General features: G+C 45.8%; 1 protein-coding gene across 9 annotated transcripts in view; it reads left to right on the top strand.

The window, feature by feature from the left end:
• The window catches only part of mpp2b (membrane protein, palmitoylated 2b (MAGUK p55 subfamily member 2)), a 721,652-nt gene that overhangs the window by 441,315 nt on the left and 255,376 nt on the right, over nucleotides 1–24,961 (top strand). Inside the window, exon 1 of one of the 9 annotated variants that reach the window (XM_038778706.1) lies at nucleotides 5,246–5,353. The exons of the other annotated variants lie outside the window; for them this stretch is intronic. The gene's annotated coding sequence lies outside the window, so the exon portion shown is untranslated. Of the gene's footprint in view, nucleotides 1–5,245; nucleotides 5,354–24,961 lie in introns of those variants that run through there. 9 annotated transcript variants of the gene reach the window in all.

The raw sequence follows: 24,961 nt of genomic DNA, 5'->3' as shown, positions 1-24,961 counted from the left end.
GCGCTGGCTGCAGCAGTGGGGCTGACTCCAGTGGCAACCTAGCCTCCTAGAAAGGTGAGAATTCCTCACCTTGGGGAGCCGTTGACGCCGGAGTTGTTGGCTCTGGTTTTCCCGCCGGCGTGGGGACATAGCCCCATTTTCAGAGAATCCCGCCCAGGCTGTTTAAGAGGCCCACATTGATGCTGCGAGACCTCATCCCCGTTAAAATAAGAACAGATTTACTCTCCTGCTCTCAGCCTCACACCCCCAGACTCCCCATGCTCCATCCGTGTGCTCATCCCCCCTCCCCCACCCAACTTCTCCTATGGGCCCTCACGCCAAGGTAGGCCCCTCACACCATATAACCCCTCACGCCCACCGCACCCCCCCCCCGCCGCCCAATGGCAAGGTACGCCTCCCAAACAACCCCTATGGCCTCTCATACTCCCCTGCCAAGCCCTGCCCCCTCAGAAAAACACAATGACACCTCAGGATCCCATCCACTTCCATTACCAACTTTACACTGCGTAGAACCAATCAAACCTATTAGTGGCAGTAGTAAGTGTAAAAAAAACCTTTAAAAATGTAATTCGCTGATAACTTTCTCCTTCCTTAAAACACTCCTTTTAACTACAAATCGGAATCATCCTGATCCTTCAAAGTTCCAAAAACTGCCACTGACAGGGCTTGCAACCTCTTTATATTTAGTAAATAGACATTGTGAAATTGGCAGCATAGATCAGAGTGCCAGAGCTATTTATCAAGCAGTGTATTTTTATCTGGGGCTCAGGTGTTTCAACAAGCTAATGGATTTCTGGGGTCTGGGCAAGTCCTTATTTGTAATCCTGGCGGAGACCCCAGGCATCCATTGCAGTGCAAAACTCCTGAACTCCAATTACCTGATTGGCAGTACTGTCTCTCTGATCTACTACCCTGTCAATTTCACAGTGTTTGTTTAAAGAGAAAAAAAGGTTTTGAGTGCTTGCACTTTCAGTGATTGAAGGTTTTCATTAGACATAGAAAGAACAATGATAAATCTGAAACAAAAAGAGATGATTGTTCATTGAAGCATACTGCTTGGACGTGGATGAGTTATTTGGAATTGATGATCATTGCATCAGCAACACGGTTGAAATGCTCAACAGGACACTTCTCATGGTCGATGAACCCAATACCATGATGCCATGGCAGATCGTCGATACATAGGATGACAGCAATACCCAAGAAGAAGACGATGCCACACAGAGATCTATGAAAGACTCCACAGAGAGAGCAAAACAAGCCTCCACAGAGAGCGACGCAAGCCTCCACAGACAGCTCGGTGACAGACTCAAAAATGGAAGCAAGCAAACACTCCATAGCGAACGCCATTCATGAACAAGACTATGAAGGTCTATCCACCTTATCTGCGCAATCAGCAACAGACTTTGAAAGTCTACCAAGCTCATGTGAACATCAAAAAGACTATAACAGTCTACCCAGCTTATTTGAGCCACCAGAAGAAGACTATGAAAGTCTACCCAGCTCATTTAACCAACAAGAAAACACTGAATGCCTACCCACTGTATGTGAGACAAGTGACGAAGAAATCACAATTCCCATAGAGGATATGCAGGATCACAGCGAGACTGACAGATCTCAGCTCATCTGCACAGAAGCACTCAACAATCAGAGGAGGGCTACTCATGAGTCCAGGGAGACCACGTCAATTGAAATCTTGAAGATTTTTACTCCAGAAGAGGAGCACCAAGATCCATAGAGACCACATCTGCAGAAATCTTGAAGATTTTGACTCCAGAAGAGGAGCATCAAGACCCACAAGAGAATGAAATCGTTAAGATTTTGACTCCAGAAGAGGAGTACAGTACCAAGAAACCAAAGGTGATTCAAATGAACCAGAAATAACTCCAGAAGAGGAGCATAAAGAAATCAATTATCATTCAAGTGACCAAGAAATAACTCTAGAAGAGGAGTACCAAGGAAGCAAAGAAGAGGCATCAAATCCACTACAAATCACTGATGTCACCAACATCAATGTAACATCAGATCATTCTCACAATTCTCAAGAAGAAACGCTTGAGAACAGCTACCACAACGGACACTGACACCAATAACTGTGACAATGACTCAAATCATCCACATGGAACACTCATTGAGCACAACAAGAACAAACACCGCAAGACACACAGCAGAAATAAGAACAACAAAAACAACATAAAAATGCAACAAGAGCAACAAAGACAAAAAGAAGCCTAACAGAAACAACAAGCACAATAAGAAAAACAACAAGAACAACAGCGAAAATAACATAAACAGAAATAATAAGCACAGCACGACAAAAACAACAACAATGAAAACAACAAACACAGAAATGACAGAAAGAACAACAATGAAACAACGACCTGTACAACATGGTACAACTCTGCACATGAAGGAAAATGCCACAGCACACTGCAAAACAATGACAAGACTACAAACATGCCAAGTCATGACAAAGAATCTCACAAATTCACGTCTGCTTCAGAACAAGCAAGCACACCAGCTTTCAAGGCAGCTGACACACTAAATCAATACCGCAAGCACAGGAAAAAGTCCAGGTCAGACGGCAAAGATGACAATCAGAATTAATACCGCAAGCGCAGAAAAAAGTCCAGGTCAGACAATAGTGTAACACAGAATCACTACCACAAGTATAGAGAAAAAAAAGAAAGTCTAAATCAGACAACAAAGTGATTTGACCATTCGAACACCTCATGATGACTTGATGATCACTTAAACACAAGAACACTGACGACGTTCACAAATTAATAACAACATCAACATCACCACTTCAACAACAGAAGACAAAAGCAACTCTACCGAACGAATTCATAAAGTTTGGACTCAAAAATTTTTAAATTAAGATTGGACTCATAAATATTAATTGGCTTTGTATAATCATCAAGATCATCACAACTTGTACGTAACATAATTTGTCTATCTATTTCACGCAAGCGAAAAAACCTTCGAGAGGAAATGTATTCACATTTGACGGACTAACTCATTGATTTTATGTAATATATTTTCAAACTGCATCCATTATGTTTGTTCAATTTTCTTTACAACATACAGAAAATATATAACATGAAAAAAGGGGATGTCGTGAACTCTATATGTGCATGTACACGAGGGGTTAATGTGTAATCAGTAGCACCAGATGATCACTAGAGGGCCGGATCAACAGGGGTATAAAGAACAACCACATTGGGTCTCTGGCTCTCTCGGGGGTGCACTGTGACCAGGGCAATAGCAGAGTAGTTCAGATGGCTAGTGGAGTTACTATAGTTACTGTAGTTAGATCTTGTTTACCTTATCACTAGTATCAAAGTTAAAGTAAAGAACTCATGCAATTATTGTTATAGTTACTCAATAAACCTTTTGTTACTACTGGATGAGTTTGAATCTTCTTCATCGAGATTCAGAAGACCTCTTCATTAGCCAAGGATTGAGGAGCACATGTTACCTACCACACAGGTAACAAAACAAGTCTTACCACACAACTGGTCACGATTGGGTGGGATATTCCTTTAAGAATCTGTGTTTTATCACACCGGGACTCCGAAATATTTTCACCAATGTGCTTCCCTAGAAGGTTTCCTCTTTTTGAAATTCATCTGTGGTTTGCACAACCATCTAACTACTGTTAGTTTTCTGTGTCTCATTGTGAGACATTTGGGCCCCGTATCTAAGAAAGGATGTGCTGGCCTTGGAAAGGGTCCAGAGGAGGTTCACAAGAATGATCCCTGGAATGAAGAACTTGTCATATGAGGAACAGTTGAGGACTCTGGGTCTGTACTCGTTGGAGTTCAGAAGGATGAGGGAGCATCTTATTGAAACTTACAGGATACTGTGAGGCATGGATAGAGTGGACGTGGAGAGGATATTTCCACTTGTAGGAAAAACTAGAACCAGAGGACAACATCTCAGACTAAACGGACGATCCTTTAAAACTGAGATGAGGAGGAATTTCTTCAGCCAGAGGGTGGTGAATCTGTGGAACTCTTTACCGGAGAAGGCTGTGGAGGCCAAATCATTGAGTGTCTTTAAGACAGAGTTAGATAGGTTCTAGATTAATAAGGCGATCAGGGGTTATGGGGATAAGGCAGGAGAATGGGGATGAGAAAATATCAGCCATGATTGAATGGCGGTGCAGACTCGATGGGCCGAGTGGCCTAATTCTGCTCCTATGTCTTATTGTCTTATAAGGTGGCCATGTTGTGATAGAGCACCAGTAAGGGTAATACAGGGGACCTCCTCTCAAGATTCTCTTTCTGAAATTTGCAGGAAGCATGTAAAGGGGAGATTTTAGAAAGCAGACTTTATTTAATATCTCTGTTGTGCCAGACAGACTTTATCAGCAAGTACTTTATGCCGAGTGGAAAAAAAGCAAAGCCCTGGTGTATTGTTGTTATGTGACATAAATCCTTCGACATCTGATATTGTCACACCCTTAACAGGATTAGTTTTGTGTTCTCAAATTTGAAATCTGGTCTTGGCAGCAACCGAATATTGCAGTAATGGTCGATTTTGAAATGTAATAATGAGCTGCAAACGGGCTTTATTCTAACTGTGTAATGAAAAGGATTACATCATCTTTGATTACATCATTGGTCCTTTGATAGTTGTGAGGTTGTGGGCAGTCATTCTTTGGGCATGGTACGAACTACAGTGTTCTTACAGGTAAGTTCTGTTTCTTTAAAGGATACAACTTGTGTTTTAACAGCTTTTCCTAAAGACTTATTTCTCTGTAAATGCAAGAGGGTAAAGATTGAACTCTGTAAACTCGGATAATTTCCTGAGCAAACAAACAGAAATCTTCATCCTATTGCATTTAAAGCGACATGTCTCCATCGTTTTCTACATTTTAGTTCTAAAGTGCCTTTCAAGCTATCCTCAGCTCTGATAGAATGAGCTCCCAACTTCTTCCAGGTTCTAAATAATGTCGAACATTTTGCCTTCAAGATGTTACTGAGCCGTGTGGGTGTGACCAGAGGTTACAGGCTCCAGCCTGGCAGCACTCTGTGGCTCCAGCCATACCCACATGGTTGACTCATGGTTCTAAAATTAAATAAATATAACAGACATTATTCCTCAGTAATTAAATGGTCGCAACATTGTTTGCTTTGGCAATGTCGAGTTATTTTGGGAAACACTGCGCAAAGATAATTGTGGGCTTCTGCGGCCTTAAAATTCAGTTCGTCACAGGGCTGGAGGCTGCTTGGTGCAGTGTGGAAGCCAGCACAGTTTCGAAGTGAAACAGTCCATTGAAAAGTTTGATCTCGACTGCAATCGAAAACCGTAGACCCTGAAGGAGACGATTAGAAACGTGGGGTTTGTAAGTAGCATTCTTCAAAACCAATGTTCAGCTGAAGTGGACTCGTGGTTGGCTGCAGCTTTGCTTTACTGTTTGAAACTATTAGTTGTACATTTCTAAACTGAAGGACCTAAGCGGAGGCCCCTAATGCAGGAGTCGGATGTAAGTTGAAAAGTGGTGATTATGTGACACTGGGCTTTACAAGCTTATCGGTAATAGGATATGAGGATCATTTAGTGGATGTCATTGATTCTTGGAGGTGTTTTCCAAAAAGCTGTATTTTACCTCCAGACAGTATAATGGGTAAATTCGCTTCAGAATGACTAGGCTGTGATAGATTATATGTGCGCAATACTCGTGATGTTTTCGACATTAGGTTGGACTTTGTACAGCACAAAGGATGCAATCAAACCTTGGAGGTTGTTCAGGGAAGAATTTTTTTAACTGATCTCTCGGTTCAGAAGGTTGAGATAGAGAGGGGAAGCTGAAGAAACGCAGGCCTTCCGTCCATGTGCTGAGCAGTGATCTCATCAAGCTCAGTAACTGCTATCGTAACTGGTCAGGAAAAGGGTGGACCAAAAATCCTCGTAAGGCGGCAAAATTAACACGCGCAGAAGGACGGGTGACAAACTTCAAATCAACAAAACAGAAACATAAGGACTGATTTCAAGGTGCTTTTTTTCCCCCCACAACCGTTCAATGGATTTCAGGGACAAAGCAAAAGCTTGGAAATGCTGGTGATACTTGGGTTCGGTGCTTCAGGGCTGGGAGGGACTACACTGGGCCAGGATAGGCTTCTGTGTCAACATAAAAATAAGTTTCTCATAATTCTCTGTGTTAGGTGACAATAAGTCGATAACGCCTCACACAGCAGATTACTATGTAAAGTTAAAATGGATGGGATTGGAGTAGTGTCTTGAGATGGATAGAAAGCTGGGTAGCAGACAGGAAGCAAAATGTTGGAATAAATGGGTCTTTTTCTGATTGGCAGTCAGTGACTAGTGGGGTACCGTAGAGATCTGTGCCAGGACACCAACTGTTCACATTATATATTAATGATTTGGATGAGGGGACTAAATGGATTATCTCCAAATTTGCAGATGATACAAAGTTGGGTGGGAGGGTGAGCTGTGAGGAGGATGCAGAGCTGCTTTAGCGGGATTTGGACAGGCTGGGTGAGTGGGCATATGCATGGCAGATGCAACATAATGTGGATAAATGTGAGTATATCCGCTTTGGTAGCAAAAATAGGAAGGCAGTTTGTTATTTGAATGAGTGTAAATTGAGGGAGGTGGATACTGAGCAAGACCTTGGTGTCCTCGTGCATCTGTCACTGAAAATGAGCATGCAGGTACGGCAGGTAGTAAATACGGCAAATGGTATGTTGACCTTCACAGCAAGAGAATTTGCGTATAGGAATAGGGATGTTTTATTGGAATTGTATAGGGGATTGGTGAGGCCATACTTGGAGCATTATGTCCACTTTTGGTGTCCTTATCTGAGGAAGGATGTTCTTGCTGAGGAGGGAGTGCAGCAAAGGTTAACCAGGCTGATTTCTGGGGTGGCAGGACTGTCACATGAGGAGAGACTAAATCAGGTAGGATTATATTCATGCGAGTTTATAATCTTTATTGTCACAAATAGGCTTACATAAACACTGCAATGAAGTTACTGTGAAAATCCCCCAGTCACCACATTCCAGCGCCTGTTCGGGTACACAGAGGGAGAATTCAGAATGTCCAAATTACCTAACAGCACGCCTTTTGGGACTTGTGAGAGGAAACCGGAGCACCCGGAGGAAACCCATGCAGACACGGGGAGAACGTGCAGACTCTACACAGACAGTGACCCAAGCCGGAATCGAACCTGGGACCCTGGAGCTGCGAAGCAACTGTGCTAACCACTGTGGTACCGTGTCGCCCAAAAAAGAGTGAGAGGGGATCGCAGAGAAACTTATAAAATTCTAACAGGGTAGATTCAGAAAGAATGTTCCCGATGGATGAGGAATCCCAGAACTAGGGGGTCGTAGTTTGAGGATAAGGGGTAAACCTTTCAGGACGAAGGTGAGGAGAAATTTCTTCACCCAGAAAGTGGTGAATCTGTGGAATTCACTACCACAGAAAGTAGTTGAGGCCAAAATGTTGTGTAATTTCAAGAAGGAAGTAGATAATACTGTTGGGGCTAAAGGGAACAATATGGGGGGAAGGTGGGATCAGGGTATTGAACTTGATGATCAGCCATGATCATATTGAATGATGGAGAAGGGTCGAATGATCTGCTGCTGCTCCTATTTTCAATGTATGTTTCCTTCTATGTAGATGTGGTTTCAATCAGAATTCAATCAGTATCCAATTTATATATTTGTGTCTTGAAATTTGGTTCGAATCGTATTTTAAAGCCTAAGATTTGGTCCTGTTCAAAACAAAATGTCAGGAGTTCACTATGATTTCAGTGCCTAACTATAGGTACATCTTGGGTACCACTTAAGGAAACCAGGAAGCGTAATAACCAGCCCTTCGTCTGGAAAGTATTTGACCTGCTTGGCAGCAGAGCAGGTGAAAAATATACAACTGTACGTGACTCACGCCGGTGGAGCTGCTGTTGATCATTTGAGCTGTGCTGGGATTGTAATTTCCTTAAATTCTAGAGGGAATTCCCGAGGGAAGAATCCTCAAAACCCCATCATAACATTCTGTGGATAGTGTTGTAAAAACATTTGATGATCATTGAGGTTTTCAGCTGTAATTTCCATCTGAAACCTTGGATTTTGTTTCTGTAATTTTAAGGTGTGAACAATTATTTTCTTTGAAAGGGACTACACTGTCTGCCTCTTGATTATTGATGATCACCTTTTGGTCGCAGACAGAAGCAGCATCTGTTTCAAGCACTTGCCGGTAGCATTTTAAACTTTACAATAATTCTGCTCAACTGGGGGAATAAAGTTATAGGGCCGGGTTTTTTGGCCGCCTGCAGATTGACATTGGCTGCTGGTGTGATCTTCCAGTCTCGCTGATGTCAATGGCATTTGTGTGGCTGCCAAAGAGTTGGAACTTAGAGAATAGTATCTGTGAGACAGATTTTTCATGTACGTGTATATTATGGGAATGATTCAATGCAGGATTGTAATTTAACTGGTTGGAAAGTATGTTAAGTAAAGGCAGGCTGAAATCAATCATTTTCATATTAATTTTAAAACAGTTTGGAAACACTTTTTACTATATGGAGGAGAGGTTCTGGTGTGAGGTGCTCCAGAGGGTGAACGCCTCCACCTCGTGCGCGGGGTTGGGGCTGATACAGCTGAACGTGGTGTATAGAGCGCACCTCACAAGGGCGAGGATGAGCCGACTCTGTGAGGGGGTAGAAGATGTGTGTGAACGTTGCGAGGCGGGGGGCGCAAACCACGTTCATATGTTTTGGTCCTGTCCAAAGCTGGAGGATTACTGGAAGGAGGTTTTTAGGATAATCTCTAAAGTGGTGCACGTAAAACTGGACCTGGGCCCTTGGGAGGCCATATTCGGGGTGTCGGACCAACCGGGGTTGGAAACGGGCGCGGAGGCAGATGTTATAGCCTTCGCCTCGTTGATCGCTCGAAGGCGGATCCTGTTGGGATGGAGATCAGCCTCTTCACCCTGTGCCCTGGTGTGGTGGGGGGACACATGGAGGGGTTCTACAATTCATGGGTGTTATTCATTATGTACTTTAAAAAATAGGATTACATTGAACGTTAGGGGGGTTTAGTTGGGAGGGTTGGGGTGAGGGGGACTCTATGTGTTAATGGTGATTATGGGTGATTCCTGATTCCCTTTTGTTATTTGTTTATGTTAACATGCGGGATGATGTTTGGGGGCTTGGTGGGAGGATGGGATTGTTGTTATTGATATGGGGATTGACATTGCATTCATCATTGATTATTGTTGGTGGGTATAAATTTGGGAGAAAATGTGAAAAAGGTGAATAAAAATATTTTCAAAAAAAGAAACACTTCTCGCTGAAACCTAAAGGGGTAATTAGACAGAGCTGCATGAGTTCCACATACTGAGGAAGCCAGCTTTCTTCTCTAACAACCCATGGCTATTTAATGCTTTCCTAAGTGCTCTGGGACACCTCTCTGAGGTGGCAGGCCTAAGCGCCTCATGGGTTTTATTCATGGACCTATTTTAAGCTTCTTGTTTGGTCCTCACGCTGTCCTATTTTCAAAGCGGCATTATCAGGATACCATGTCAAAGAGTGTCTTCATTGTGAAGCTGAGGCATTATCATCAGAAGGGTTGTGTGGTGAATTGACAAATGTTTCTGCAATAGTTAGGTTGGTCAGGACGATCTATAGTTGGTGTTGGTTATTTTATCAGCTGCTGTATATCAGCCAACGTAGTCAGTGGAGTTATCACTGAATTACCCATCGTACATTTTGTGTACTTACTTACTTCAGTGGTGTCCAGTGGTGTTCAACGTGGAAGGCTATTGATTTGCCATTAATAATAATAACAATCTTTTATTATTGTCACAAGTAGGCTTCTATTAGCACTGCAGTGAAGTTACTGTGAAAAGCCCCTATCGCCACATTCCGGCGCCTGTTCGTGTACACTTGGGGAGAATTCAGAATGCCCAAATTACCTCACAAAGCACACCTTTCGGACAGGTGAGGAAGTGTTGAGGTGGCAATTATCAGGCGGTTTCATTGGCTTCATTCAACTTGAAGTTATAAAGCGTTATGGTAGCCTGGATCTTTATCGCGATTTCTAGCGGTTGATCCAATTGGCTGACAATTTGTACAATGTCTGCTATTTAACCGGGCACCATTTAATTTTGCTGATGAGGCTGTGATCGCTTGATTTTTGTCCTGACCCTCATTGATGGGACCGTCCGCTCCAATGATTCTGTTTCATGCTTGTTTTACAACTGAGTGGCTTGTTAACATGTTAAGAGTCAGTCATTCAAATTGAGTGAAGTTTCTCTTCTCTGAGGGTCATAAATCATAATTGCAAAAACTAGTTCAGTTACCAGCTTTTTAGTCAACAAATTACCAAATAATTTAGTTTCACAACTTGCCATTGTGTGATTCGAACTCCCAACGTTTGGGTTACTAGTCCAGCACAGGAACCAATACACATACCTAGTTAAAGTGCTGGAGTTGTTAACTCGGCAGCACGATGGCACAAGTGTCAGCACCGCTGCCTCATAATGCCAGGGGCCTGGGTTCAATTCTGGCCTTGGGTGACTGTGTGTGGAGTGTGCACATTCCAAAGATTAGGTGAGGTTACTGGGTTATGGAGATAGGGCAGGGGCTTGGGCATGAGTAGGGTGCTCTTTCAGAGGGTTGGTGCAGACTCGATGGGCCGAATAGCCTCCTTCTGCACTGTAGGGATTCTATGGACTCAACCATGCCTCTTTAGCAGGCTGCTCTCGCAGATGAACAAGGCTTCCTTCAGAAATGCCAGACTGCAGACTCGGGAGTACTTACATGGAGATGGCCTCCCTGCTCTCTTGTTTAAGCTTACTTATAAAAGTGACAACTTGAATATTAAGGAATTCGGACATCATTGCATTCTGCATTTGGCTCTGCTTTTACTTCAGCAGTGTTGTTATACCTCCACTCCCTCGGCACCAGCTCACAGCTGTAAAGTGGAGATATTCTGTCAACCAATTTACTGAAAAATAATAGTTGTATGGAGAATACTGTTCGCCAAGTCGATTCTCTGATGTGCAATATAGACAGGCACATGGTGTTAGTTAATTTGATTGATATATTTACATGTTCTTCCGCGCTTCAGATGTGTCACCCACTTACTAACAATTAAGTGGGAAAGTGTCATTTGATTTTTGGTAGCTAAAATGGTTGAGGATAAGAGCAATAGAAGAGTAGCCCAATTCACCCCCTCATGGCGTTCAATGAGATCATGGCTGTTTTGTGATCTAACTTCACACACCTGCCTTTATCCTGTATCACTTACTGCCTTAACAGAAATCCTATCAATCTATGGTTTAAAATTAACAAGTGACATCAATTGTCTTTTGTGGAAGAATGTTCCAAAGCTCTTCCACCCTGAGCATGTGCAAGTGTTTCCTAATTTTACTCCTGAAGGTTAAGCTCTAACTTGTAGATTCTGCGCCCATGTACTAGACTTCGTAAATAGTAGAAGTAACTTCTGTTTATCTATCATACCTGTTCCTACATCTTGAAACTTTGACTAAATCATCCTTAACCTCTTGAACTTCAGCAAATGCAACCTTAGTCCGCCCAAAAGCAAAATACTGCAGATGTCAGGCAACATCTATGTAGAGAGTAACAAGTTCACATTTGTAGAAGATTCACCAGGATGTTGCCTGGGATGGAACATTTAAGTTATGAAGAGAGGTTGGATAGGCTTGGATTATTTTCGCTGGAGCAGAGAACATTGAGGGGGTGACCTGGGGAACCATATTTTCGTAAACGGGGCTTTTGGATAGGCCCACATTTGGTTCCAAGGGGAGTGCCCCTTGGACCGTCACGGTAGCACAGTGGTTAGCACTGTTACTTCACAGCACCAGGGTTCCAGGTTCGATTCCGAGCGTGGGTCACTGTCTGTGCGGAGTCTGCACGTTCTCCCCGTGTCTCTGTGGGCTTCCTCCAGGTGCTCCGGTTTCCTCCCATAAGTCCCGAAAGATGGGCTGTTAGGTGAATTGGACATTCTGAATTCTCCCTCTGTGTATCCGCACAGGCGTCAGAGTGTGGCGACGAGGGGATTTTCACAGTAACTTCATTGCAATGTTAATATAAGTCTACATGCAACAATAATAATGATTATTATTATTACATTTGCCCTTTCCTATAAAGATTAATGTTCATAGAAATGACAGGAGAAAAAAAGCTGAATCCCGAGACAGAAAGCAATCCAAGCCACGGGACCCATTGAAATGACCACTCAGGAGAGTCTGATAAGACCAAACACTCTGGCTTGGATCACTGTCTGTGCGGAGTCTGCACGTTCTCCCCGTGTGTGCGTAGGTTTACTCAGGGTGCTCCGGTTTCCTCCCACAGTCCAAAGATGTGCAGGTTAGGTGGATTGGCCATGCTAAATTGCCCTTAGTGTCCAAAATCGCCCTTAGTGTTGGGTGGGGTTACTGGGTTATGGGATAGGGCGGAGGTGTGGGCCTGGGTAGGGTGCTATTTCCAAGAGCCGGTGCAGACTCGATGGGCCAAATGGCCTCCTTCTGCACTGTAAATTCTATGATATTAAATTAAGTTTCAAAAACATACCACCTTAGCCATCTCTACATATGATCAATATGCTTACAATATTAAGCAACAGTTTGTTTAGTACATGCCAAACCTCAAATGCTGAATCATTTCTTCACACTTACTGTAATGTGTTTCATACTAAAATATCTTGTAGGACACATTCCAGGGACAGATGCTACAACTCTTACTCATCCTCTTGTTTGCTTTTCATCAATCCTTCTGCCTTTAGTGGAAGGTAATAAAATTAATCTTTTACTTCCTAACAACATATTCCTTCGAGAAATTTGAGTTGGATAATTACCTAAAGAATCAAACTTTTCCGGGCTAAAAGGCCGGAGGTGGGACTAGCTGAGTGGCTCTCACAGAGAGCTGGAATAGACTTGATAGGCAGAATGGCCTCCTTCGGTGTTGTAACCATTCTATGGCTGGGATCTTCCGGCCCTCCCCGCCAAAGGGGTCTTCTGGTCCGGCCGAAGGCGCCCCTCCCTACCCCCCACACACCCCATCTCCCCACCACCCCCCCCCCCCCCCTCATCACCCCACCCCCTCCCAATGGAGAGCTGCCTGCGCTGCCAGAACCCTGCCACATGGAGGAGGGGGGGGGGGGGGTGGTGGTGGTGGGGAGATGGGGTGTGTGGGGGCTATAAATCCCCGCCTATGATCCCATTTCCCCACTGGACGGAGAAAATGAGGTGGATGATTCTTACTCTGTGAATCTGCAGCGAGAGCGAGAAATGGCCCAGTGACATTGTAAATACATAAAGCTATATAAAGTCCAGCAGCTTTTTGCATTAGTAAACAGAGAAACAAGCAATTTATAGAGGTTGGAATACTGTGTACACTTTTGACAAAAATGATATCAAAGCAATTAATGGCACACATTACAGATTCAACAGGCTGATACCCATGATGATAATCATGAAGGATGTTCTTGGAGATACGAGGCTCTTCATTAACATGGAAAATATTAAGAGGTAATTGAATAACAGCTTCCAAATATTATGAAGCGTTTTGATCAATATGGAAAGATTATTTCCTCTGGTTACATGGAATTAAGCACTTGAAATTGACTAAGAAAGAGGTTAAAATAAATGTAACCTGTGCAGAGATTTTCGAATACAGGGTGGGATTTTCTGTCCCGTCAGCTTCGTTTTACAGAGTGACATGCCCCCGCCAGCTGGGGGATTCTCCGTTCACACAGCCGGCCAATGGGGTTTGCCATTGTGGCCATCCCACGTCTTGGGAAACCCGCGGACACGGGTTTGCTGCCGGCGATGCAGAGCATCCGGCCAACAGAGAATCCCGCAGATAGTACTTCATCACAAAATGAGGCAGCGACCATTATGTTTTATTACATTTAAATATTCAAAGCAGTGGAAGATAAAAGACAATAGTGAGAGAGCACAGGTGAAATAAATGCTTTACTTTGCACATATATGCTGCAGGAACAAAATAAAGCATTTTTTGAAACTTTTATAGGCTAGTGGTGTACATTCAATTCTCAATTATGTGTGGAGTCTGCACTTTCTCTCCATTCAAGACTAAGGGCCAAGTGCTGGCAAATGGGATTAGGTAGGCAAGTCAGGTGTTTTTCATGCGTCGGTGCAAACTCGATGGGCTGAAGGGCCTCTTCTCTGCTGTATTATTCTCTGATTTTGTGAATGACCTGAAACCTGAACGTAGTTTGTCTGTTATCCCCTTATAAATTAACTCTTGGATACCAGCGGTCCTTGCAGTAAACCTGCATTCTATGATAAGTATGTCCTTGTTGTGACGAGAACTGCTCTGAAAACCCCAGGTATGGTCTAACCAAAGCTTTGTAAAGCTGGGGAATAGGTTCCATTGCTTTTGTACAGTAAGTCCCCATTTAGTGTTGACCCATTTAATTTGTTTCTCTTTAATGTCGTTAAGTTAAATGGGGCCTGAGATTTTGTTGAGAGTCACTAAATTCATGTTACTAGTTTCCTATGGTACCTAATTAGCCCATTTTAACTCTAACTCTCTGGCTTCAAGCCTCTCCCTGTGCCCGACCCTCTGGCTTGAGGCCTCTCCCTGGACCCGATCCTCCAGCTTGCAGCCTCTCCCTGTGTCAAACCCGCCCTCTTGCGAAACCTCCTGCTCCCTGACACACCCTCTCATCGCTTCCCTCTCTTAAACCTAGCTTTCCCCATTCAAGATCCAGATCCGATCAATGCCAGGGGCCCAGGACTGCAAAAGAAAGGGTCCAGGAGAGGGCAGTGGCGAGCGGGAGCATTTTTAGAAAACGTGGACGTTGACACTGAGGTAAGAGCTGCCAATCCTCCTGGGATGGCTGGGAGACTACTGGAATCAGCTTGAATCTCCTGATGCCAAAGAAAGCATTCCAGGAGATTGGAATGCTTGAAGTATCTTGTTTGCGAGTATCCAACTTGCACATGTGCACAATGGCACCTCCATGCGCCACAACATCAGCAGTGAAGGGAACAGCGGAAATGGAGGGAAAGCCCCCTTACGCATTTCTTTATTTTGTGCCATCCTTAATATGGGTGTGTGACACTGCAATGCGCAGGGCCTGCGCTCTCAGTGCTATGCTGAATGCTCGGAGGAAACAGCTTCTAACTGGGAGTAGAACACCATTAAAAGACTGCGACAGAGCTCCACTTGGAGGGAAAGAGGAGCTCACGGGTTTCAGAGGACTATTCCTCCCCCAATATAATGCAAATTGATGGAAGCGCGCCGATCCATCCGTGACCATTTGGACACTTTTATAGTCCACAGGGTTGAAACTTTCCACCGCTTCTTGCATTGAAATATTGGGAAATTGTCAAGGAATCTGAAACGTGAAACGTGACAACGCTTTGTTTTAAAAGAAAAAATTGTTTTCATGTCATGCCACCGCCAGCTTTGGGTGCCATTGCTTCTGCTGCCATCTCCTGGAATATGTCCAGCCAGAGTTGATGTGGCAACCCTATGCCGGAGGCAACAGATCCAAATGTCTGAATGGAAACAAAGCATCATTGCAGCTCATAAGGAATTTTACAGCACATTGCAAATGAAAGGCTTAACCAAAGTAGGAACAGTTGAAGACTATTGAGTTCGTAGATCATAGAATTTACAGTGCAGAAGGAGGCCATTCGCCCCATCGAGTCTGCACCGGCCCTTGGAAAGAGTACCCTACCCAAGCCCATGCCTCCACTCTGTCCCCATAACCCAGTAACCCAACCTAACCTTTTGGACACTAAGGAGCAATTTAGCATGGCGAATCCGCCTAACCTGCGGATTAGGTCAGACCCCCTTGTGATCAAACAATCAAATTACCTCCAATTCCCTCAACCCGCAGTGATCGAGGGGAGAGGTCATTAGTTTTGACGAATAAGATTCTTGACCGGATCAGACTGGCGATTCGTATGGGCACGATGAAAGGTTAAAGAAAAGGAAAGGCCATGCACAACAGCAAATGGCATTTTTATCACATCTTTAAGAGTACAAATCATCCCAAGTCACTTTAATGAGCATTGTTGATTGCAATATGACACTGAGTAACGTGAGGAAATATTAACACAGACGACCAAATGCTTCGAGAAGGAGATAGGTTGGGACTTACCCGACTGTGGGAGGAAACCCACGTAGACATGGAGAGAAAGTGCAAACTTCACACAGACAGTCACGCAAGGCTGGAATTGAACCTGGGACCCTGGAGCTGTGAGGCAACAGTGCTAACCACTGTGCCACCGTGCCGCCCCAGTTGACCAAGCCTGTTCTGCCATTCAATTAGATCATGGATCATGTGTCACATAAAGTGCTCCATTTCCTTTGATATCCTAACGTAGGTTATTTTCTTTATATTTATTTTAAGAAAGAAAACAGTTTGTGTGTTTTTTCTTGCCTGTGATTAGACGCTGCTGTGAATCTCTCTATCATTTTGTGGACACCGGTAGCTTCAATGAGAGTTGGAATGAGTCAGGCTGGTGCTATTTCAGGGTAAGAAAAGTACAGAGTACTTAACGAAAAATTCAGTTTCCATCTGGGAACAGTGTCATTTGTTAGTGGTGTAAGTAGAGTTTGAGTAGCTGCTGAGGTGCACCTCGAATAGAATTTTATTGTTCAGATCAATAGAACAAGAGATCATAAGATGTAAGAATGGAGCTGAGAGGTAAATCTTCAAAGGATAATCATGTTGTGGAATCTAAGGTAATGGAATCAAAGATGATCTAAGAGTTTCAACTACAGTTAAATGTTAAGCTGGATTAAAGCAGAAAGTTTGATAGTCGGCTCAAACCTACAGTTTTCCCCCCCTCCCCAATGTTTTGTCTGGCAGCGGAGGAGGCTTGACACTGGCCACTAGCAGGACCTTCCGTCTCGCTGATGTCCATGGTGTTTTGCATGGCTCGTCTGACCCACCGCCAGGGAAATCTGCCATGGGGGCACACCTTTGGCGGAAAAGGAAGCTAGATCCCAACAGCGGGGAGGGCTGGTAAGTCCCGACCTATCTCCTTCTCGAAGCATTTGATCGTCTGTGTTAATATTTCCTCACGTTACTCAGTGTCATATTGCAATCAACAATGCTCATTAAAGTGACTTGGGATGGGTTGTTCTCTTAAATATGTGATAAAAATGCCATTTGCTGTTGTGCATGGCCTTTCCTTTTCCTTAACCTATCATCGTGCCCATACGAATCGCCAGTCTGATCCGGTCAAGAATCTTATCCGTCAAAACTAATGACCTCTCCCCTTGATCACTGCGGGTTGAGAGAATTGGAGGTAATTTGATTATTTGATCACAAGGGGGTCTGACATGATTCTCCAGCTAGGGAGCGCACGCTGGCACAGATTTCTAAAGACTGTGGGATGGATTCTCCGTTGCAGCGGCGAAGTGCCGGCCCAATGGAACATTTGTGGGATTCCTGGATCGGTGAGGGGCTAGCAGCGGGGCCGGGTGAAACCCCCGGCTCCTGTGCTAAAAATGGCCGGAGAACGGCCGGGCCCTGGCCGCGCGTGCACATGGCGATGACCTGCAGCAGTTGCGCCGTACATCATGGCGCCGGCTGTGCGCGAACACGTCTCGCCATCCGCGACCCTACAGGCCATCCCCTGGCGTCCCCCCAGCCTTGCAAAAGCCCCTCCCCACCCTCCACCCAGCCAACGGCATGGATCCTGGACAAGTGTAGCGGCGCTGGACACAGTCCGCCGCCGCCACGCCGGGTTCCCGACCGCTGATACCACATGTGTCCCATGTGGTCGGGAATTCAGACTGTCGGGGGCGGAGCATCCCGCATATCGTGCGATGGCCCCATTTCGGAGGGGGCCAAGCACGGCTGACTGGTGTCAAACCGGCGCCGGCCCCAATTTGGGTGTTGGAGTCGATTCTCCGCCTGATCGTCGATTACAATATTGGCGTCGGACAACGGAGAATCAGGAATTGAATATTTTCACCTGAACAACTGCCAAGAAATTATATTTTTATCAACTATTAATTTGAGTTATTCTTTTCTCCTTTAAATTATGGCCATGTCTTGATCTTGTGGACGGTAAAGAAGTTTATGAATAAAGGGAAAACATCAATGTAGGATATACTCTGTCGTACTGTTAATGTAGGAGCCACACATGTCCTCTATTAGTTGAAGACAAGGGCGCTATTCAGTGGACAAAAGTTAAAGGGCCCAATCTAAACTAATGGGAACACAGTCCTATAATGAGAGCTGTTAGGAGGCTCCTCGAAATTAGGGCTCTGTGAAGCCCTGGGGAGATATGCTTGGCTTGGTGCAGCCAGGAGACTGGAGGTTGGAGAAGCCAAGGGGCAGTTGCAACTTATTGAAGCTCGTGGTCTGCGAAACTGTTGGAAGTGTGCTAGTAATTAGAGGCGGGAGTGTAGCTTTGTGAATCCTACGGAATGCAGTCTCAGGGAGAGAGATTAAACCATTGGGAGGTGAGCAGTCTTGTGACAATCTCGTTGGAGCTGCTTTTGAAGGGATTCAGAGGTTGGGTCTACAAACATGAAGAGTTGAGATCCCTCATGAGGGAGTCACAATTTTTATGAGTTTATGTGACTACCAATGGTCATTGATGTCTGGGCACGTTACTGATAAATCTGTGAGACCTGTCTTGATTGTATCTGTGCAGTATAATGTGTTCGACCTTAGTTCGCCTGTTAATTTACAAGTATCTCATGTTAATTCTGAGTGTTAGGATAGAAGATCAATATTGTAAATTGTTTTGCCTTCTAACTTTGTGAAGTTTATTTTGTTTTCCTTTAAACCACGGAATCATTATTTAGGTAATTGGGATTTCAAACTCTGTCTACTTCAAACAAACAGTCACTGCTCCCTAACTGGATGGTAACCACACTTATTTCAAACTGCCAGTGATTGGAAATAAATCATTCTGGGTTAACTTCTGAATGACAGAATTTTATCCAATTCAGATTATTCTCTTGTTTCATGCATGGCAAAACACGTTGTATCAGAAATTTCCACCCTGGAAATCACATTTACATTGCAGTGTAATATTACAAATATGGGAAAGGCAACCATGTCCGACATGGCAAGCGGCAGCTACTGGTAACTTGGGCGGAATTCTCCCACCACCTGCTGGGTCGGAGAATCCACGAGGGGCAGCGTGAATCCCGCCCCACCGCTCCGACGCCGGCTGCCGTATTCTTTGGCGCCTGTTTTCGGGCGGGGGCGGGGTTTATGCCGCGTCTGTCAGGGGCTGTTGGCAGTGCCCCTCCCCAGCAGTTCTCCGGGCCCCCATGGGCCGAGTGGCTGTCATTTCCTGGTCAGTCCTGCCGGCGTGAAACATGGTCCATCACGGCGGGACCTGGGTTGCAGGCTGGCTAGGTAAGTCCTCGGGGGGGGGGGGGGGATCTGGCCCTGGGGCGGGGGTCCCCATGGTGGCCTGACCCACGATCGGAGCCCACCGAACTGCAGGCGGGCCTGTGCCGTGGGGGCACTCTTTCCTTCCGCGCCGGCCTCTGTAGGAATCTGCCATGGGCGGTGTGGAGAGGAACCCCCCCTGCGCATGCGCAGCAACACGCCGGCCGGTCTGCGCATGTGTGGTACCACGCCGGCGGTTCTGTGCATGCGCCAACTTGCGCCGGCCCTTTGGCGCCGGTTGACGTGGCGCAACCTCTGCAGCGCCTGCCTCGTTCCCGGAAGTGCGGAGGGTTTCACACCTTACGCTCACCCGGCGTCGGAGCGGTTTGCGCCGCTCTTGGCGCCGCCGTCGGGCCATCCGGCCAGTTGCGGGAGAATCCCGCCCCTTATTTTAACTGTGCCTACTGCTAGATGCAATCTCTGAGGAAGAGTATGGCATAAGACATTCTATCTATTTTACATAATGCGCAGACTATGTTCATTTCTTCATTAAAAACAGTGTCCTTACTTCTCTGTCCCAAGGTGGAAATGATCCTATTTGCGCTTATGGACTATGTGAAGCCATTTAGCTGCAGTAGAGTACATTCAATTCTGCTGCGTGATGGAAAAGAATATGCTCCAGAAACCAATTGAACTATTTCATGTTTAGTCAGAAGTGCAGTAGAGCTGTGAAATTATATGCCATGGAAAAAAGGCAGCAGCATTATTTATATTTATTCAAGCATATGCATGGACGAGTGCAGTCGAGGCATGAACCTCCTAGTAGTCTAGCGGAGAAATGATTTAATCCCCCAATGATTTAGTACGGGTCTCCCTCTGCGAGCAGCCTAATAATGGGCACTTAGTGGCTGGAACGCATTTGCTCTCTCCATGAATTCATTGACCTTGAGGCTCTCGTACAGCAGGGATCACATGCTTAAACTGGATTAGTTTTAATAAAGATTAAAACTTGTAGCCCCAAATTGAGAGCATCAAATTTTTAAATGCTCACGAGCCCTTGAGGGAGAGGTAAAATTCTCTGACGTAAGGCAAATTAACTGGTTCTGCGAAAGAGGGGGAAGAAGTGGGTGGCGGGATCATGTTCTAGTCTTAACTCTGTTGAACTCTCTTTTTTTGGAAGGTGATTTTGGTCCTGAATATCTAACCTTTGTCACCAGTAGTAAAAAATACACTCCAAAATTATGGAAACTGGGGGGCGGAGGGGGGAGGGGGGGGGGGGGGATACTGTTGCATTCAATCGTAAAGAAAACACAAGTTAGTTGGCATTTTGTGGTGAACCACGTTCCACTGTTATTCACTGCTGTATATATATATTCACTGTTATTGTTTGTTCCACTGTTACTGTTGTTGTTATTGCTTCTGTTGGCTCGGCCTGTGGCCCCGCCCCTCGGGCTTTGTATATAGTTGGCTGATCTGTGGCCCTGCCCCCAGTGAGGGATCAGCAGCAGGCAGGCACACATCTCAGTGTATTAAAGCCACAATTTAGTTCTATAACTCGCTTTGTCTATTATTGATGGTCCATCACATTTCAGGTTGGAAACCCTTTGTGTGATTTTGTTATGCAGTCTTTTAGATCACATTACCACTATGTTCCTTGCTGCTTCAATTGCTACGGTTACTGAGCAAATGTTACAATATGTAAAATTGTTTCTTGTAGCCAAGCAATGGAGACGTATATATTTTATTTTTGAAAGGAAAGCCTGGAAATGTGCAGCAGGTTAGTCAACGACACAAGAAAAAGGAGAATGAAAGTCCATTTTAGGTATCAACCATTCTTCACAGAAAGGAAAACTGTGAACCCCATTATATAACTCAACCAGGCAAGGAAGGGAACGGGGAGAAAACAGTCCCATGTGCTAAATACAAGTACCAGTTGGTCACTACGTTTGATAGCCTAGAGGTAACAGAGTCTTAATCAGACCACAAAAAATGCATTTGAACGATGCAAAGTAGGAAAAATAACCTCAAAATGCACGATTCAAAATGGAGCGTGAATGAAAGAACTTGGCAGGAAAATGGGCGAGAAGGTTAAAGAATGGAAGTTGCTGAACCTGCTGTCGGTATCAGAGCGTTGCAGATTGGCCAGAAGGGAGATGAGCCACAGGACAAGTTGGACATGTACATCACAACCTCAGACCCCAAAAAACAGAGAATGTTGGAAACGTATTCAGCAGGTCAGGTGGCACCTGAGAAGAGAGAAGGATTTAGAATTTCAGAGAGATGATTTCTCATTGGACCTGGGAGAATGGGCGGCACGGTAGCATAGTGGTTAGCACTGTTGCGTCACTGATTCCAGGCTTGGGTCACTGTCTGTGCGGAGTCTACACGTTCTCTCCGTGTCTGCATGGGTTTCCTCCGGGTGCTCTGGTTTCCTCCCACAAGTCCTGAAAGATGGACTGTTAGGTGATTTGGACATTCTGAATTCTCCCTCCGTGTACCCGAACAGCGCGGAATGTGGTGACTAGGGGCTTTTCACAGTAACTTCATTGCAGTGTTAATGTAAGCCTACCTGTGACAATAAAGGGGCTGGTTTAGCTCACTGAGCTAAATCGCTGGCTTTTAAAGCAGACCAAGCAGGCCAGCAGCACGGTTCGATTCCCGTACCAGCCTCCCCGGACATGTGCCGGAATGTGGCGACTAGGGGCTTTTCACAGTAACTTCATTGAAGCCTACTTGTGACAATAAGCGATTTTCATTTCATTTCATTTTTCATAAAGATTATTATTATTATAAGTTTGAGGTTCGGGACAGAAATGCCGACTTGTAGAAAACTGGAAAGCCTACTTGTAACAATAAAAATTATTATTATGTTGGAGATGGACAACTCCCTGCTTGTGCACTGTGCGCTACTCTCAGAAAATGATAGTGTGGAATTTTCCCAAATTTTGGCAAAGTATCACTTTTCGCACGAATACCGGTGCAAATCCCACTGGCCCCAGTGGCTTGATCTGGACTGCACCTTTGCGGCACTTCGAAACTAAAAACTCCCCGTGCGAAAAATGCCGGGCCCATTCCGCAAACTGCCTAATTTGCCCGCAAAGTAGGTCATCTGAGCAGTTTGATCAAGGTGGCACGTCACATAAATATCTCCACAGCACTTAGAACATAGAACAGTACAGAACAGGCCCTTCGGCCCTCGATGTTGTGCCGAGCCATGATCACCCTACTCAAACCCACGTATCCACCCTATACCCGTAACCCAACAACCCCCCCCCCCCCCCCCTAACCTTACTTTTTAGGACACTACGGGCAATTTAGCATGGCCAATCCACCTAACCCGCACATCTTTGGACTGTGGGAGGAAACCGGAGCACCCGGAGGAAACCCACGCACACACGGGGAGGACGTGCAGACTCCGCACAGACAGTGACCCAGCCGGGAATCGAACCTGGGACCCTGGAGCTGTGAAGCATTTATGCTAACCACCATGCTACCGTGCTGCCCTTGCTTACAGTCAAGGATGGCAGTGAAGAAACCAGATCCACATTTCATGGATGGGCCCTCGCCAGCTCGACTGTAGAGGAGAGAAGGGGAACAATCTAATCTCGGGCTGGCAGGAGGCTCTCCAGCAAGATCATGGACCTCGCCTGGGAGACGGGGGCAGCAGTGGTCAGTGCCAGAAGCCTCCACAAGAGGCAGGAGTGCATTGCTTCAAGAAGGTGAATAACCCACCCCTTTCTGGCAGGGTAAATGCTCCCTTCCTCCCCTTTGCACTCACGTTTCATTCGCAGTGATACGATGCAGGCATGATGAAGTGAACTCCGTACCTTTTCCCCAATCCCGCTCCAGAGGAAAAGGGACAAAGGAATGTAGTGCAGAACCTAACTTGGAGATGAGCTGGGGAGTCAGTATCCTGGCTGCAAAAAGGCAGGAGTCAGGCATAGGCAGTATCACTGAAGAGAATTACAGACCATTCCTCACTGCGAGACATCACCACTCCCCTTAATTGAAAGGGCAGCAGACGCTCAAGGATGCCCCAGTCTCAGCACCCTGATGATTGCGGTCTCAGCCACCTTCATCCCCTGGTCGCAGAGGGTTCACAATGCCCTATGGCCCTAGGCCAGAGAGCTAGTCTTCATCCATGATTCGGGAGGCGATGAGGGCATTTCTCTCACACCCCTGCCCATGCGCACCCCTGCCCCCACCTGGCCTCCATCCTCAGGCTCTTCAGCGGGTTCTTCCTTGGTATCCTCAGGCACATCCTCCTTGTCCGAGGACATGTGCCGCTCCTCAAAGTTGTCTTCAGGAAGCTCCTCACCCCACTGCAGAACAGGGTTGTGGAGGGCACAGCAGATCCTGCCAATGTATGAGGCCCTCGGGGGCTGTATAGAAGGCCCCCTGCAAACCCTGTCAAGGCAGCGGAACCACATCTTTGACAGGCTGATGCACCACTCGATGACAAATCGGGTGGCATTGTGAGCCTCATTGTAGCTGGTCTCTGCAGCGGCCTGTGGCCTCAGTGCAGGCGTCATCAGCCATGACCTGAGTGGATATCCCGTGTCATGCACACTCCCTGGAAAACAGGCACACGGATGCATGGCACACATCTGGTGATCACACACCAGCTGCACATTGAGGGGGTGGAGCCCCTTCTTGTTGATGAAGAGGACTCCCTGGTGCCATGTGGCACCAAGAGCGACATAGGTGCAGTCTATCACCCTCCTGCATCAGTGTCAGACCAACTATCTGCCCAAACATCGTAGCCCTCTCGTCCTGCTGGGCCAGGCCAGGTCAAAGTGAATGTAGTTGATAGCCCTTGCATACAGTGCACCCATCACCTCACAGATGCACTAATGGCCCGATGGCTGTGAGGTTGCACTGAGGTCCCCGGTGGAGCCCTGGAAGTACCCCATAGTGAAGAATTTCAGGACCGCCGTGACTTTGACGGCCACAGGGAGCAGTGGCCTCTGCCATTGACTACATGGTCCCAAGTCTGCAAGGATTTTTGCCAACTTAGGCTCAATGGCACCACCCTGTGTTCTCCAGCACTGAGGAGGATAAATGGGAGCAGCCTTACAGCTGCAGGCTCCCTGCAAAATCGCATAGACAAATTGTAGCCATTTTGCCTGATATTCCCCAGGAAACACCATTGCAGGAGCATTGCCAGTTTAAGAACTGCAGTGGTTCTAGAAAACTGTCACCTTCCTGATGGCCATTTTTCCAGAGGTACGGTGGGTGTGAGGGTGCGGGGGCAGAGGCAGCCATCAGGGTTACCTGCCTGCATGCGGCAGCTAGCTGACTAATCCAGTTAAAGGACTATCGAGGCCTGCTAACAGAGGCTGACTATAATGTTCCCATCAATCTCCAGGTTCATGCCCCACACTCCTGGCTTGGCTGCAAAAGCCATTTTTTATTTAAAGGTTAAAAACGTTGGAGAGAGGGTGCCGCAATTTTGAAGCCTGCTCCCTTTCTCACTTACCTTGAATGGCGTCTTGCTGCTGCTTTCAAACTGAAAGGCCTCTGACCCACCAGCTTTGAAAGCCCTCCCACTGTCCTTGATTGGACAATGAGCCTGCCCTCTGGCCATTAATTGGAGAATTGCAGTGTGGGACTGATTACCA

The sequence above is a fragment of the Scyliorhinus canicula genome, chromosome 19, assembly GCF_902713615.1.
Source record: "Scyliorhinus canicula chromosome 19, sScyCan1.1, whole genome shotgun sequence".
NCBI lineage: Eukaryota > Metazoa > Chordata > Chondrichthyes > Carcharhiniformes > Scyliorhinidae > Scyliorhinus > Scyliorhinus canicula.
Note: the sequence above shows the minus strand (reverse complement) of the source record. Positions and strands in the feature narration are given on the sequence as shown.